The sequence below is a fragment of the Ambystoma mexicanum genome, chromosome 3q, assembly GCF_040938575.1.
Source record: "Ambystoma mexicanum isolate Mex_15411 chromosome 3q, UKY_AmexF1_1, whole genome shotgun sequence".
Lineage (NCBI taxonomy): Eukaryota > Metazoa > Chordata > Amphibia > Caudata > Ambystomatidae > Ambystoma > Ambystoma mexicanum.
The window spans coordinates 930,081,387-930,099,014 of NC_090926.1; the positions used below are offsets into that span (position 1 = coordinate 930,081,387).

Consider the following 17,628-nt stretch of genomic DNA (forward strand, 5'->3'; position numbering starts at 1 on the left):
TTTTGCTATTTGGCTATTACCATACACGCCTTGCCGGTGAAGCAGGTGATTTATAGTGTTGCTAGGCATGATTCCTTTGAGGCTGCAGCACAGCTTTGCCAATTTGACTAAACATTTGGCTGGTTCTCTCTTATTTCGGCTCTCTGGTTGCATCATCAAACACTGATCCCTAAATTAATGTATGGGGCGGAATATTTAGAGATTCATTTTAACTAGTCAAATCTCAAAGCCCTTGTTTGGAGGAAAATTCTTGTCCTTCCACAATGTATCCCTATAAGGCATGAACTGGGCCTGGTGCTACTGCAAGCATGCTCTATTTGGAGGCGGCTACAATTGTACGGGAAAATCTTGACACTTCCATCTGGGAGTCTGTCAGGCTTCAAGAGGAATTACTATGTAAAACTGCAAAGGAGTTACTCCTATGGTATTCAGGCTGTGACACACTGTTAAGAGGAATTGGCTTGACAAAAAAAAAAGAAATGCTTTTAGGCCGATTGGATTGGAATATTGAGTGTTTGAGTAATTTATATGGGATAGTAAAGCTTTCAACACTGTAGCACCTTACTTGTAACAATTCTGTCGAAACACTTAGGCACTTATTAATTGAATATCTACTACTGATCGAAATCAAATCTTTGGTACATATTTTTGGAATATGTATTATCTAATGTTAAAGGAATTTTGTAAACATATTTTTAAATGTGAATTTTAAAATTGCCATGGGTATGCTGTTATTAGATTCTCAAATTCTCTGTTGTAATTGTTGATAGTGCTTGCCACTTGTGTGTTAGACCTATAGGTTTGCCTACATTATTGTTGCTTTTAAATATTTTAACTGTTAATTGTATGACTTTTTGGTAAAGTTTATTTGTGAAGTTTTTTTAAAAACTATAATGCATTAAATTAAATAAATAAAAAGGGAAACATTTCCCCAGTACTGATAGTCTGAAGGACTGATCAGTTGCCCCATTACAAAATGAGCATAAAGCCAGGGCAGTGAAACTGAAGGCTTCACTTTCCTGCAAAAAGTAAGGACAGGTTCAAAAACAAAGGCAAAACGTTTGGGTTTGTGGTGAGCCAGAAGGACACAGACACTCTGAAAACATTTTCCAAGACGCATTTATTAAAGAATAAAACCTAACTTTCCCTATCCCTATGGGGTATTCCCTACCTATATTACTAAGGTGCTCGTCAGTAGACAGTAAATGCCCAACGGATTAAGTGTGCTGTCAAAAAGTAATCCTAACTGACCCTACCACTATTTTAACCAGCTAAGGCAAGGAAAATGATTGCCTTCTCCTGATGATTGCATTTTGCACTCGTCTTCTTTTCTTTAGAGTTCTTGAGAATATGCAATTCTTGGATAATCTCTCGTTATTCTCTGGCCTTCAGTTCATAGTTTTCTCTCTCTGTTATGTTTAACTATTCATTTCTTGGAATAACAGGTTTCTTTCCGCTTCCATGCCCCCACAGCCTGCTCCCCTGGGTAGCGGTACACACATTCCATTGCTCTCCCTTTTTGGGGTTTCTACGACTCTCACATTACTGTGGTTCAAGTTCATCAACTTTGCTTTTAAGTATTCGTCACTTGTACTGGGACGTGCCACTCTGAATATATAACGAGTCCCGGTCTTCCCGTTCTCCCTGTTACCTTCAATTTTGCAGGGGATTGTCTCAGGCCCATACATGTTTGGGACCTTCTCCTTCCTTCCGTTTCCTTGTCGGGTGGCTTTCCGCTGCGTCTACTTCTTGCGACTGTCTCTCTCAGCGTCTCGATACCACTATTGGTACTCCGACCGCTTGCTGCTTCTTCTGTAGGGTGATGTCAGTGTACGGGCAGCTTGCCCACCACCACCTAATTCTGGACTCCAGCCATGTTAGTCTCTTGCCTGTGGCATACACCAGGCCTCCAGCATTGCTTTCTCCTGTTGAGAGCAGTTGAGAACCTGTCCTGCTTTTTATTTTTTCCCTCTCTCCCTCCCTCCCAGTGAGGTCCCACTTGTCTCGACCCCTAGGTAGTGTTGAGGAGAGGGCTCACCTCCCTAGCCTCATAAGGGGGTGGGCTCCCCTTTGGGGAGAAGAACAAATTCCCTCGATTGGTCACAGGGTCCATACAACCATGGAGGGAAAGTTGCTCAAAGAGAAATCTTTCCTTATGCTTTTCAACATTTTTCACATATTTAGGTTCACAATTAAAGTGGTAATGTTGTAATATGCATTTTATTTTCTTCATGTGTAGCAGGAAGCTGAAACTTAAACCAAACCCAGTCCTTGGTCCTTGAAAGTATATTTTCACTTATGTATTTCAAAGAAATGTGCTTGGTGCACCCTTCGACACCCCACACCCCCTGAGGTGCACCCTTTTTGTGTTAAATTGAAGAAAAAAGTCACAAATGAAGTAAAGCATTATACTATCAGCTCTCGCTTAAGATTCAGGGAGTCTTCATATCTTTTCCTCTACAGACTATGGTCTGGTTTAGCCTAGGAGGAGATCAGGGGGTGTGGGGGACATGGCTCCACCATTTTGGACAAGCTTCAGCACTCTCACCGTAAGACCACTACAGTGGTGATGAGCAGTATATAAAGGCTTATTAAGGAGACATATATATATCCCTTTGTCAGTACTTACTCTAGGATTATAACAAAAATATTGGTTTTAAATTTTGTAAAGAAATATTAACTTGATGAAAAATACTTCCATCAAGAATAGAGACTACTTTTTTAATCCTTACCATTCCCTTCAACTCCCAACTTCCAAAAGCAGTAAAATATTTCAGACTCAAAATCTTATCTGGGTGAAAAAACAGGGCATGGGGACGTATGCACCTATGAGCTGATAAAGTCACCACTTTGTGGTAGAAAGAAAAAAGTAACAGAGTTATGGAATTTGGGTGGAAAACATGTGGAGTGACAAATTCATTTTTCATGGTTTTGAGTGAGGATGTTTTGGGTCTACAATTGTCCTACAGGTTTTTGATTGCTTGCTATTAATCCATGAGTTAATGGTTGCTGCATACCCTCCTGGTGAGTTTGTTGTCTATTGTGCAGCTTATTGTCCCTCTCTCCCTCTCTCTCTCTGCTCTCTCCCTCCATAGCACTTTCAATCCCCCTTATCTACTCAAACTGCTACTCTATCACCTAGCCTACCTAAGGGCAGGAGGCGCCAGCTTCCCTGTGGCTGCACCTACTCTCTGGAACACTCTCCCTGCACATATCAGAAATGAACAATCGTACCAGCTTTTCAAAAGACTGGTTGAAACATGGCTCTTTGATAAATATGATGTCTCCTCTCCCGGTCACAAGTTTTGTATCTGTAATGTGTAACTGTTTGTCCTTGCAATCAAATCTTGTAACAAGTAAACTTATGTAACTAACGCTGTGATACCCCTGGATTTGAGCGTTCCACAAATGCAATAAATAAATGAATAAAATGTCTCGTTCTAAGCCTGGAAAGAAAAAGTTCAAGAAAGATCTCCAGGTCTCCAATCCAGGCCTGCCCATCGCTGACACCTACGTCAATGATTCTTCCAGGCAGACCATCACTCGCATCCTTTCCGGACCTTTGGACTTCACATATAGTCTCAGTCCTCTCCCCTTTCTCTTCTTCACCCATTAATGGTGGAACCCAATGGGAAGTTGTCTTGGCATACTTCCCATCCTCCAGGGGCACATGAATGTCTACCGGAATGGTACTGTCATGGTGCAGGGCTCTCAGCCTAGCCTCTTCCTCGATAGGCGTCTTCCATCCCTCATCAACTCCCTCCCTTCTCGTGCCACTCCTCCTCCTGCCAAACCGCTGGCCCTTTCGCCTCCACCGATGGGCATACCAAATTCCTGTACCCCTCCTCGGAAGACCTTCAAAGGTGGCAAGCAGCTTCACTTAGCTACCCTCAACTCTCGTTCTGCCGTTAAACACTCCTCTGACATCGGTCACCTCCTTGAAGACTTTGACCTTGACGTCCTCGATCTCACCAAGACGTTGTTCGCTGCCAGCTCGATCACTGTTTTTGACATGTTCATTCCAGACGGCTACAAGCTCCTCTCTAAGCCCAGGCTGGGTCCCTGCAACTATCATACACACTCAGACCTACTCTTCCTTCGAATGCCTCGTCTGCAGGCTTGGTGTCTCTTTAATTCTCTCCCTGACTCTTGACACCATCTACAAGAACCCTGGTCCAGTCTCCTCCTTCCTTTAGGAGTGGTCTGAACTCACCTCTTCGCTTCCTGTCTCCACCTCCAAGCTTCTCTTCCTCAGAGACTTCAATATTCACCTCGACTCTCTTGATGCGGCCTCTGTACCTTTCTACCTTTCCGCAGCCTCTGTGACTCTTTCCCTCAACATTCTTCCCTCTGGTCAGACACACTCAGTCATACACACCTTGATGCTCTCAGCTCAGCAGACATCCCCATCGCCATCCCTCTCACTGCACCTCTCTCATGGTCTGACCATGTTCTCCTGTCTGCTCACCTGGATCTCTTGGATCCCCCGGCTAAGTCTCTGCAGGCACGGCCAGTCTCCTTGGCTGACATTCGACTGATGAAGCGAGTGTCAGTTGCTGCCTTTGCTGCCACTTTCATTCCCCCATCCCACTCCGGACACCGACTCTCGAAAAACTGACACAGCCCTTGCTAACCTTTACCTCCCCATCTCCAACATTCTTGCGCCTGTCATGAGGATCCGCATCAAGCCTGCCTCCAAGCACAACACCTGGTAAGACTCCAACCTAGCCTCTCTGAAATGCAAGTGCAGAGCTGCTGAGCGGAAGTGGCAGGCTTCGAGCACACCCTCCGACAGACTGGCCTGCCCCCTGCTCCAAAGGCAATACAGCCTCTCCATTTGCTCGAAGTAGAAGGTCTATACCCAAGCCCACATCTCTGGGGCCTCTAACAACACAGCTGAACTGTTCAAAAGCTGCAAGGAACGTGCCAATCCCACTGCAGTCTCCACTTCTCCTCTGCCATAACTGACCCTCTGCACTTCACTGGCCTCTCACTTCAGAACCAAAACTCAGGACATCCTGCCCCCACTCTCCCCTACACTCGTCCCATCTCCCTCCCCCCCTCTCAGGCCTCCCCTGAATCCCATCTCCTTTTCCCTACTCTCCTCTTTCTCGCCAATAGCACCTGATGAGGTCTCTAGACAAGTCCTCTCTATGAACGTCTCCACCAAACAGGTGCTCCTCTTCTCCTCCAGAACTATCAATGACATCATTGCATCCCTTGCTCCAGCCTTGGCTGATTTCTGCAATCACTCCGTTGACACTGGCTCCTTCCCGCTACCCATCAAGCACTTCCTTGGGCACACTCTCTTCAAAAAGCCTTCTGCCAACCCCTCCTGCCCGGCTAACTACCGCCCTATCTCCATTGCCCCCTTCCAGGGCAAACTCTTGGAGAAGCTGGTCATCTTCCAGCTGATCAGGCACACTGAATCTGTTGGTTGGTCTCCAAAACCACAAGTCTCGCTTAAGAGCAGCCAGAGGCACGGACACTTCACTCTTGAACACCCGTGAAGACTTTTTTTTTTAAAAAACAATTTTTATTATTTTTATTACAAACAACACTCCAAACATTACAACCATTTTTCAGGATCAATAAGTACATAGACTTCAATAACAGCCTGGCACTTAAAGGGTTAAGACATTACATTTATGAATGCCCTTCTACATCCTCTTCCACCCCCCGAGCCAACAACTCGAGCCGTCGCGTCCGTGCCATCCACCTGAATCTCCTCAGGTGTCTCAGTTATCGTCAGATCATCACAGTCCTCCGTTTCGTGATTGACCTGGTGGGGGTTTTCCATTGAAGCCACCAGTTGTCTCCAGGCTATTAGAGGGCCTACCTCTTCATCCCCCCCTTTGGTGACTACTTCATACCAAACCGCAGTTTCTGTTTCAGCCCATTTCAGGAGGTCTGCCCACCACATCTCTACTCTGGGCCGGTGGGGCGCATTCCAGTACATTGCAATTCTACGCTTGGCCAAGATGTAGGCCAAATCTTTCATCTTGCTAATATGCTTTAGATTACGTGGCCTGGGAAAACCCCCGAGCATACACGCCCAAGCAGGCCCCACGTCAAGCGCCACCCCGCGACTGGCTAATCTCGTCTTAAATTCCACCCAGAATCTCTTCACCTCTGGGCAAGCCCAGAACATATGCAACAGCCCAGCCTCCTCCTCCTCCTCCCCACACCTGGGGCATTTCTGTACAGCTGAGCCTCCAGACCTGGCTATTCTGCCGGGGGTCAGGTAAGCTCTGTGGGTAACATATAGCTGAATCTGCTGGAGTCTCGCATTCCGGGACACTTTCTTATGGTACCTCTGGGCTCTATCCCATTGTCCCTCTGTCATGGGTTCGCCCACCTCCCCATCCCAGTCAAGCCTCAGCTGGAGAATCTCCCTCCCCGCCTTCGCACACAGGAGCTCATATATCCAAGATATTTCATGCCCATCCTCCGAGACATCATACATCATTTCTACAGTGGCATCGGGTGCTTCTGCCAATACTGTTTCAGGCCACCTTTTCCTTACCCGTTTCATTATCCAAGTATAAGTGATGTATTGGCCCCTATGCACCCCCGTCTCTTCCTGCAACCCCTGGAATTATTTGCAGACCCCTTTTATCAGTTGGGAGTCCTCCCCACATAGCACCACCAACGGGACCTGCTGAGAGAGCGGGTCTGGGTCACCTACGGTTTTCCATGCCCTGTGCCAGACCTCTCAGCCCAGCACCAGCAGTCTCCCCATCCCCGACACTTTCGTTTTGTGCAGCCACACTGTCTCTTTCAGGAAGTATGGGGCAGAGTCCCCCTGCAAAAGCCTGGCCTCCGTTGACTCCTCCACCGACAGCCACCTAGCTACATACAATAGTTGTCCCGCCAGTTAGTGTAATTCAAAATTAGTCAGGTTTATGCCCCCCTTACCACACGAGTTTTGTAGTTTCCACAGGGCCACCCTATTCCTAGAATTGAGCCATATAAAGCCCCTGCATAGGCTATGAAGTCTGACAAAGAAACGTCTAGGGATCAAGTACGGGACATTTACAAAAAAGTGTAATAGTCTGGGAAGGCCACCATTTTGAGCAGCGCTGCTCTTCCCATCATGGCAAGGGGTAATCTGGACCAAACACCATGCTATTTTTAATACCTTCATCTGCTTTCTCCGTGTTGTGCTTGTGCTCTGCCTCAATCTTATGATATATGTTTATGCCTAGATATCTGAACGTCACAGTCTGCCAGGGAATCTGCAGAATGTGCAGTCCTCCCGGTGGAACATTTTGTACCTACCCAGGGGGAACACGCTGGACTTCCCGGGGTTTACCGATATGCCCGAAAGGGCAGCATAGCGATCGATCACTTCCAGCACGTACTGCAGGTTCTCTTCCGGGAAGCGCAGATAGAGGAGCATATCATCTGCGTACAGTGATATCAAGTATGTGTTCCCTGTCGTACGAATCCCCACCTCTCCGTATTGTTGCCTAAGGCAAATTGCCAATGGCTCCAACGCAAGAATATATAACATGGGCGACCAGGGGCATGCCTGTCTAGTCCCCCTACTGAGCTGCCACTTATCTGAGATTATAGTGCCTGTCTTGACCCTTGCAATCGGGGAGCTATATAACATCTTGACCCACCTGATATATCCCAGCCCCATCCTGTATCCTTTCAGGGTCGCCATCAACCATGGCCACCTCACTGAGTCAAAGGCTTTGACCGCGTCCAGCGACACAATGGCCAGCTCGCCCGGGTCTTCCTCAGTTTGCTCAATAATGTGGTGTAGCCTCCTGTGGTTGTCCGTGATGTTTCTACCGGGGACATAGCCTGTTTGGTCCGGGTGTATCAATTTTCCAATTACTTGCTTAAGCCTGTTAGCAAGCACTAACGTGAGTATTTTACTATCCTGGTTAGGCATCAATAAGGGCTTAAAGGACCCACAGTCCACACTCGGCTTGCCCAGTTTCAGGAGCGGGATAATCACCGCCTCTCGGAAGGATTCCGGCAGCTCCCCTTGTTCGTTGGCCTCATTGAACATGGCCAGTAGCGGCTGGAGTAGTTCCTGCTTATACGCTTTATAGAATTCGCTGGGTAACCCATCCGACCCGGGCGCTTTACACGTTGGCAAGTGTTGGATCACCGCCTCCAGTTCGTCTGAAGTGATTGGGGCCTCCAGATCCGATCGTTCTAAATCATCTAAAGTGGGCAGCCCTATGTCTTCTATTGTTTCCAGAATTTCCTGGCTCATGTCTATGCCTGCATCCTCATATAAACGTTTATATGAGAGGAACTCCTTGTTTACTCCTTCCTGGGTGTTACGGATCTGGCCTTCCGCATCTCTGACTTCTCTGATCACCGGCCTGGGTGTCTCATTTTTATATAACCAGGCCAGTAGCCTGCCGGGCTTGTCTCCCCCCGCATGTTGCCTCTCTGTGTATTTTTTTTAATTTAGCTTACACAGTCTGTCCCAGAGTTCGCTGCTAGCCTTCTGTAAATCTGTTATCTTCGCACTGTCTTCCCGGGTGGTTCCCCCCCCATGCATGAGGTCCTCTAACTCCCTTTCAGTTTCCTGCAATTCTCGTTCTACACCCCCTTGGAGCCCTTTGGATTTTGAAAATGGCTACCCCCCGCACCACCACCTTAAATGCCTCCCATACCGTTCCCATGGAACGTACGCTGCCTGTATTAATGACAAAGTATTCCTCGATAGCCTCCCTCAGGTCCTCTCGGAAACCCGGGTCCTGTTGGGCCTCTGCTCTGAGCCTCCACGTCGGGATTCGCACCCTTGGGGGGTGGTATCGCCACTCCAAGACCAAAGGCGAATGGTCCGACAGCACCCTGGCTCTGTATTCTGCGCTCACCATTTCTCCCGCTCTCTCAGCGGCGGTGAATACATAGTCCAGCCTAGTGTGCAAGTCATGTGGCGCCGCGTAGTGCGAGTATTGCCGGTCTGTTTTGGTGCAACCGCCTCCACACATCCTCCAGTCTGAAGTCCGTCAACAGTGTCCCGAACGCTTTAGCTGCAGGCGCGGGTTTTGCTAGCTTGCTATCTGACCTGTCCATCTCAGGGTTCAGGGTGCAGTTGAAATCATCTCCCCACAGTATCACGCCACCTAACAGGAGGCTAATTTTACCACATAAGGACCTAAAATAGGCTGCGGTATCATGGTTAGGGGCATATAAGTTTATGATGTTCACTTTTCTGTTTTCCAGGAATCCCGCCACCACCACCATTCTGCCTTCTGGGTCTATCGTCAACCGGAGCAGCTGAAACAGCACATGTGGTGCCACCCATGTAACCACCCCTCTTGCATATGCCGAGTATGTGGCTCCCGTGACGCTACCCTTCATTTTCTCCTAACCACCTCCAGTTTCTCCTTGGTGAGGTGGGTCTCGTGTAGTAGGGCTATATCAATCCTCATCCTCTTTAGATACATTATTACTTTATTACGTTTTAGATAACTATTAAGGCCCCACACTTTCCAGGTCACTACTTTAAGGTTCCCCGATTCCATTGACTTGATGTCCTCCCACCCCTCTCCATTCCCCATGTTGTTCTCGATGGCTCGTTTTCCGGCTCTTTTCCTATCCACCCCCAACAACTTCCCCCTCCCCTTTCCCCAACTTTGCCCCACTGCACACAACTCTCACCCTCCCCCCTTCCTGCCCAACCCCAACAAGTGCCCAGCTCCATCCCTGGATCTCAGGCTCACCCGCGTCTGGTCCTTTCTCGTGAAACCGAGGGCTAGGACTCTGCGGGGCATCACCAGACTAATGGTGACCTAACTAAGCGTAATGCTATGGGGTTCAAGGGTTGTCTCCCAGGAGCTCCCACTTATAATATAATTCGGATTGTTTTGTTTAAAAGGATCTTGCAAGCATGTATTTTCCCAGCTACATATTCCCTGTAAGCTTTATTTAAAGCTATATTCTAGTCCCAGTGTCTTGTGCTATGTCACCAGAGATGACCCAGCTGCATGTTACTTATCTTCTCCGGCTCCTGTCTGGATACCCGATTCTTGGGGGCAACTCTGCATATCCAGCCATTCCATAGCATCCTCCGGCGTTTCAAAAAACAAGGTTTTGTTCTTGTGGAACACCTTCAGTTTGGCCGGATAACGCAACATATATCTGTGACCAGTTTCCCTCAATCTTCTTTTCGCCGCCCCGAAGTTCATCCTGCTGCGTTGTACCTGCAAGGTGTAGTCCGAGTATGCTGTAATTTTCGCAGGCCCCCTTTCGATCGTTCCACCCTTCCGGAAGAATTAGAGTATTTTTTCCCAATCCCGGTAGTTCAGAATCTTTGCAATCAGTGGCCGTGGAGGGGTTCCTGGGGGCGGCTTCCTCGTCAACGTCCTGTGCGCCCTTTCAACAGCAAACCCCTGGGGAAGTGCCCCACCAGTTATTTCCTGCAGAAGCATGGATTCCACGTATTCTGTTGGGTTTGGCCCTTCCATTCCTTCTGGCAATCCAACGATACAGATGTTATTGCATGGCACGTCCTTCTGCTTCCTCTGCTCTGTTCTCCAGGTTGCCTACACGCTGCACAAGGGCATGGAGTTCCGATCTGTGGGCGGCACATGCCGCCGTGTTTGGGACCATCTCCTTTTCCAAGTTTCCAGTGCGCTCTGCAAGCATTCTGACGTCTTGTCTCAGCAAGTTCACATCTTCCTGGATCGCTCCGACCTTAAGGTCCAGTGCCACTTTTAGTTTGTTCATTGCCAGGCCCAGTTTAGTCTCCCAGGCAACTTTCAGATCCGCAATTGCTGCCAGCACCTCCTGGATCGTGCCTGGAGTCTCCTCTACCACCGTGGTAGTTTTGTCCCTACTCCTATCCCCTTCTATCTCTGGAGGTGTCTTCGCATCCCACGTGGGCTGTTTGCTCTTAGGTCTGACAACCTTATTGGACATTGTGCCGTGCTGACCAGGTGTGAGCCAGCAGTGCCACCTTACACATGAAAGTCTATGTGGCGTCGGGCCACTCCTAATGTTTAAGGACTGCTTCAGCCGTGTTAGGGATATACCCCTACTGCCCGCTGCACTCTTAGAATGGGCTGTGTCCTCCCACGTACTTGCGCTCACGCAATATATTATATATGACAATGCATTACTTACCATAAAAACATTTCTGATGGTTGTATCTGCTTAGATTCACATGCTGTGCATAGTCTGACATCCAGTGGTCACTGCGGAGTATTGCATTTTGTTTTTCGACGTCGACAAGGCGTGTCTGTAACACTATCCCTATAGTGAAGTGCGTTGTACCCACAATCCCTCACGCGTCGAGGTCCCTCTGATTGTATTTTTTCTGCCCTGAGGGAGCCTTCTATACGTGAGTGAGTACAGAAAAGAGAGAGAGATGTAGAAAGGTGTATGTTCCTTCCATCCGAGCGGGGAGGAAGGGTGGGCGCATGTGAATCTAAGCAAATACAACCATCAGAAATGCTTTTACGGTAAGTAATGCATTGTCTTCTGATGTTTGTTAATCTGCTTAGAATCGCATGCTGTGCGTAGACTCGCGAGCAGTACCCGGAGTTGGCGGTAGGTTATGAGAAGGAACAGTAGAGAAAAGATGTCTTAATACTGCCTGTCCCACTTGGAAGTCAGATCTAGAGTGTGCATCTAGACAGTAGTGTTTTGTAAAGGAGTGCACAGAACTCCAGGTTGCCGCTTTGCAGATGGACTCAAAGGGAACATTTGCAATAAATGCTATGGATGCCCCAGTGCCTCGAGTAGAATGTGCTCTTGGCTTGAAGGGTAGTTCTCTCTTAGCAAGAGTGTAACAGAGAGTGATGCATTGAACAATCCATCTAGATATAGTGGATTTTGAAACTGCATCTCCTTCTCTTCCTGCTGCCACTGAGACAAAGAACTGATTAGTCTTTCTCAGTGGTCTGGTTCTTTCCATGTAGAACATGACAGCTCTGCGCACATCAAGTGTATGCAGACTTTTTTCTCCCGAATTGGAAGGGTTTTGAAAGAACGTTGGTAGTTCTATTGACTGGTTTAAATGGAATTTTGAGATGAATTTCGGTGCAAAGCTTTGGTGTGTGCGTAGAACCACTTTATCTCTGTGAACTGTTACAAAGGGGTCTAGAACAGAAAGAGCCTGTAGTTCACTTACTCTCCTAATGGAGGGGATAGCTATTAGGAAAGCGGTCTTAAGAGTGGGGTTCTTAAGAGTTGCTTTGTGCATGGGTTCAAAGGGTGAGCCCATGAGTGTGGTAAGTACCACATTCAGGTCCCAGCCGGGAACTGGGTTTGCTATCGGAGGGTGTATTCTCTTTACTCCCTCCATGAAGGCTTTGATAACTGGGACTTTCCACCACGACACTTTAAGCTGGGAAGTGGTGTATGCAGAAAGTGCCGCTAGGTGGACTTTAATGGAATTGAACACTAGACCTGAGTCCAGTAAATGGGTCAGGTACAGGACAATGTGCGTGGGTGAGCAGTCAACTGGGTTGATGCTTCTTCCTCTACACCAGAAGACAAATCTCTTCCATTTGCTAGAATAACAGTGACGAGTGTTAGGCTTTCTAGCTTCTCTGAGGATGTCCATGCATCTCTGCGGGAGTTGTAAGTGTCCAAATTCTATGATCTCAGGAGCCAGGCTGCTAAGTTCATGGTCTGAGGGCATGGATGCAGTGTCCTGCCCTTTTCCTGTGACAGCATGTTGTGCGGGCAGGGAAGCTTCACTGGGGGGGATAGAGACATCTCCATCAAGTGAGCGAACCATGGTTGCAGGGCCCACATAGGGGCCACTAGTATCATGGTAACTTGTTCCTGGTGCATCTTGTGCACAATCTTGTTGAGAAGGGGAGTCGGGGGAAAGGCGTAAGCAAATTTCCCTGACCATGGAATCGATAGACCGTTCCCCTTGGATTGGTTCTGGGGGTACCTGGAGGCGTAATCTTGGCATTGTGAGTTCTCCAGAGTTGCTAACAGGTCTATTTCTGGGAATCCCCACTGTGTGAAGAGGTCGAAGACGATGTCTTCGTGCAACTGCCATTCGTACTCTGAGGGCAGAGGGAAGTCTCTGCTGAGTTCGTCTGCTAGCAGATTGAGTTCCCCTGGTACATGTTGCAACAGTAGGAACATGTGTTTGAGAGCCCACTTCCAGATATTCTGGGACAGCTTGGACAGTCCTGGAGAGTGGGTGCCCCCTTGCTTGTTGAGGTAGTACATGGCTGTGGTGCTGTCCGTAAGGCCCATCACTGTCTTCCCTTGTAGGTGTTCCTGGAAGGCTTTTAGTGCCTTGAACACGGCCAGTAGCTCCAGTAGGTTTATGTGCTTGGATGCTACGCTCGGAGTCCACACTGATGCAGTCTGATGGGATAGGTGAGCCCCCCATCCTGTGAGGGATGCGTCTGTGGTTAGAGTGGCTTCCACTGCGGGTGTGGCAAAGGGTTTCCCTCTTACCAGGTTTTCCTTTGTCCACCACCGTAGCGAGAGAACCAAGGCCTGCGAGACCACCACTAGATCGTCCCATCGTCCGCTGGCCTGACACCACTGGCTGTTGAGCCACTCTTGCATTGGGCGCAGGCGCGCGTGAGGTATCAAATAAATACATGACGCCCTCATTCCTAGCAAGCGCATTGCTTTGCGCACCGTCACCTCTCGACCTGCCACATATTGGGGGATCTGAAACAGCATGTTTTGGACCCTGAGGGGCAGACGAGGCCGTCCTTTGTTCGAATTAGAGCCCATAGGAATTGCTTGGTCTGGCTGGGGTCTAAGCTGGACTTCTTCTCGTTGATGGAGAAGCCCAGTTGGAACAAAAGGTCTACAGTCTTTTGGGTATTGGAGAAGCATGTTTCGTAAGAATCACCTGTTATGAGCCAATCGTCGAGGTAAGGGTATACTGGGATGGACAACCTGCGCAGGTGGGCCGCTGCCACTGCCAGTACTTTCGTGAATCCCCTTGGTGCAGATGCTATGCCGAACGGTAGCACTCTGCACTGGTAGTGTTTGCCCTCTATCATGAACCTGAGGTATTTTCTGTGCACCGGCAACATTAAAATATGAAAGTATGCATCTTTCATGTCCAGTGTTGTCATGTAATCCCCCTGTGCTAGCAGTGGGATCACTTCCTGTAAGGTTACCATACGAACCTTTTGGGGCTTGACAAACTTGTTCGCTGGGCGCAGATCTAATACAGGGCGCATGGTTAGATCCTTTTTGGGTACAAGGAAGTACACTGAATAAATACCTTCCGTTACCTGAGATAGAGGCACGACCTCTATAGCCCCTTTTTCCAGTAGCTGGTCCACTTCTTGGAGAAGGATGGCAAGGTGTTCTGGTGTCATGCGTCGTCCCCTCGGGGGTCTGTATGTTGGGGAACTGTTGAATTCTATACAGTAGCCGCGGGCTATGGTGGATAGTACACAGCGGTCTGATGTTATTCCCTCCCATGCAGGAAGAAAGGATGTTAACCGGCCCCCGACCGGCGATGCATGGGAGGGGACCTGAATCTTTGCGTCACTTGGTGTTGTTGGTGGCTTGGGAGCCTCTAGGGGTGGAACCCCGACCTCTCCCCTTGCCACGGCGTTGACGTCTTTTGGTCTTTGATTGTACTGGCCACTATTACTTTGGTAGTTGTTGGCAGAATATTGAAGTTGTTGATTCAGTTGCTGGCGTTGGCCACGAAAGGAATGCTTGTTGCCAAATCCCCGCCTGTAAGGGGGCTTTGAGATTTGGTCCAAGGTCTTTATGGTATCAAATTCTTTTTTCACATTTTCCAGTGCGTCGTCCACTGCCTTTCCAAAGAGGTTAGACTCTTCAATAGTCTTGTTAATGAGCGCCACTTGCGTTTCCACCTTAAACCTGGAATTGAGAAGCCAGACGTGGCGCTTCAGCAGAATTCCCTGTACCAAAGAGCGGCCAGCTGTTTCTGCTGCATCTAGGGTATTCTTAACGATGCATTGGTTGACCAGAGACCCTTCATTAACTGTAGCCAGCAATCTAGTTTTTAGGGGTCCAGGGACTTCCTCGATGTCCTGCTTAAGCTTTCCCCATTGAGCATCAGCGTAGCTTGCCAGCAATGTGTTATTATTGGCAATCCTAGTTGAGAACGCTGCCGAGGTGGTATTTCTTTTGGCTAGGGCATAAAGCTTTTTCCCCTCTTTATCCGGGGGTGCCTCGCTGGTAGACAGTGGAACCCCAGCCCTTTTCCTAGTGTTAGTCACCACTAAGGAGTCCGGGATTGAGTGACCCTTAATATATAGTGGGTCTGACTGAGAGGGTGAGAACAATTTTTCGATTCTTGGATTAACCCCTCTTACTAGTGCAGGGGTGGCCAGTGAAGGGTTGATTCGTCTCTTAACAGAGGCGAGTATTGGAATTGTTTGGCTGGTGGGGGGGTTTTCTTTGATAATCCGTTCCACGAAGTCGGTGTCTGGGGTGACCTCCCCAGTTTCGACCTCAAAATGTGCTGCTGCCTTCCTCAGCAGCGCATTAAAGGTGGGCTGATCGTCAACAGGCGAAGGGTTCCTGACTGGTGTGGTCTGAGGAGACCTGATTTCTATAATGTCTGGCCCTGTAGACCCTGATGGTGACTGCCAGGGATTTGGGTCACCTTCACCTGGGTCTTCCTCGTACCCTTCCTCACTTATGTTAGAGTCCTCATGGAAGCCTTCTCCCTCTTGTTCGTTTTCATCATTAATGAACTCCTCTCCTTCCTGGAAGTGAGTGTCCTCTTCGGTGAGGTCGTAAGAGTTCATATCCTCCTGAAAGGGGTTATACAACAACTTCGGGTATTTAGCCCTTGGACTTTCTAGGAGTACCTCCCTAGGTCTTTTAGGTGTCCTATTTTCTGGAATGGCCATGCATCTGTCTAACTTGTCCATACAGGACTGGAACTTCTCGAAGGTCCACTGAGGTAGGCCAGAGCGGTCTGGGAGTAAAAAAGGAGTTTATTCTCCTTGTAAGTGCCTAGATCTGTCCCATAGTGTCGAAGATAAGGTGCCTTTGCCTTCTGAGAAGTGTTCTGGCAGGCTAGGGCTTTCCGTCGACGGTAGGAGCTGTCCCAGCCTACTTTCCGGCGCCTTCAGCGTTTCTTTGGCCTTGTGCGCGGTTTTCGGCGTGTCACTTGTCGTCCGTCTCTGGCCGTCCTTAGAAGATATACGCGCGAGGCTTTCGGCGATCATTCTCTCTGCCGAGGGATCGCTCGCTGTCGCGCTAGGTACCGTCAAGTCTTTACTGGCAACGTGCGCACTCTTACGAGGCGCGTCGCCGCCTGAGGGTTTGGGGTTAGCGCCTTTATTTCCAGAGTGCCCGGTCGCCTGTCACGGAAGCGGTGGCGGGGAGCGCTGTCGACCCTTGCGGTCGGCGGAATACGCCGGTGGGCCCGGCGCCTCTGTTGGCGCTATGGCTGCCTTCGTCTTCAACGAATGCGTGTCGTGGGGTATGTGTTTATGAGATTTCTTGTGTGCGTCCTTGTCGCCGGGGTGTTCATCCCCATAAGCTGGGCGTGTGCCGCGCTTGTCGGGGCCGGGGACGGACGAAGAGGAGCGAGAACGCTCCCTCGAGAGGTCTACAACCTTCGTTACGGGGGCCGTGTAATCACTGTCCTCGTCACCTTCGGCGGCAGCGGGCAAGGAATCTGACCTAGACATGGCATAGGCCACCCACCTTTTGACCCGGCGGTCCTTTATCGTTTTGGGCTTAAGTAACTTACAGGCCGCACAGCCGTCCTCCTTGTGCTTGTCCTTCCAGGTATATTTGCCTTTGCAAAGTGGGCAAAACCTAAAGGGCGTCCTCTCCATAGCTGAGGGAAAGAAGTGTGATTACGACCTCGAAAGAGAGGGAGGGGAAAGAGAAAGGCATTCTCGGAGTGAAAAGAAAAGATCACACAACCCCACTCTCCCTACTGTGTAAGGCCGGTGTGGCCAGGCCACGTGTTCGGCGATGCCGAAGGATCTCCTCCGCTCGTCCTTCCGTCGAAGATCTTGCTCGGCGGAGAAACAGCTTGCAGCTTCGTCGAGGGAGGGATCTATGTGTTAGATATTAATAATAATAAACGACCAAAGTTGGAAGAAATTATTTCGCAATGTCTCTCGAGGAGCTCCGCGTAGAGGCGACCAATAACCGGGCAGAAAAAAACAATCTGAGGGACCTCGACGCGTGAGGGATTGTGGGTACAACGCACGTCACTATAGGGATAGTGTTACAGACACGCCTTGTCGACGTCCCCTTTTCGACTACGAAAAACAAAATGCAATACTCCGCAGTGACCACTGGATGTCAGACTATGCACAGCATATCATTCTAAGCAGATTAACAAACATCAGAAATATATATATGGTCAATTGTGAAAAGGTCAATTGTGACCCTTTAAAATCGGTCAATTGTTCATTCGAACAATTGTAAACAAACAATTTGGTGTATACCCTTAGCATGTGTACCTTCTTTCCCTTGATGCCCCGCATTCCCCTGGCACTTGTCCACCCAGGCTCCCGTTAGCACAGGCCTAGCCCAGGTGGCCCCTTCCACACTCATCCTCCACCCCTGTACTTGTGCGCTCTCTACTCAGACCTGCACTTCCCTTCCCACCTTATTATCACATTCCGCTCTGACAGACCCTTCCTCACCACTACCATGCACTTCTTGTTACTGCACTTGCACGATCCGAACGACACAAGG

At 49.0% G+C, this 17,628-nt stretch overlaps 1 protein-coding gene across 1 annotated transcript in view; it reads right to left on the reverse strand.

Moving 5' to 3' along the window:
* The window catches only part of LOC138583120 (cholesterol transporter ABCA5-like), a 3,134,767-nt gene that overhangs the window by 2,878,387 nt on the left and 238,752 nt on the right, over positions 1–17,628 (reverse strand). The gene's annotated exons all lie outside the window — the stretch shown is intronic.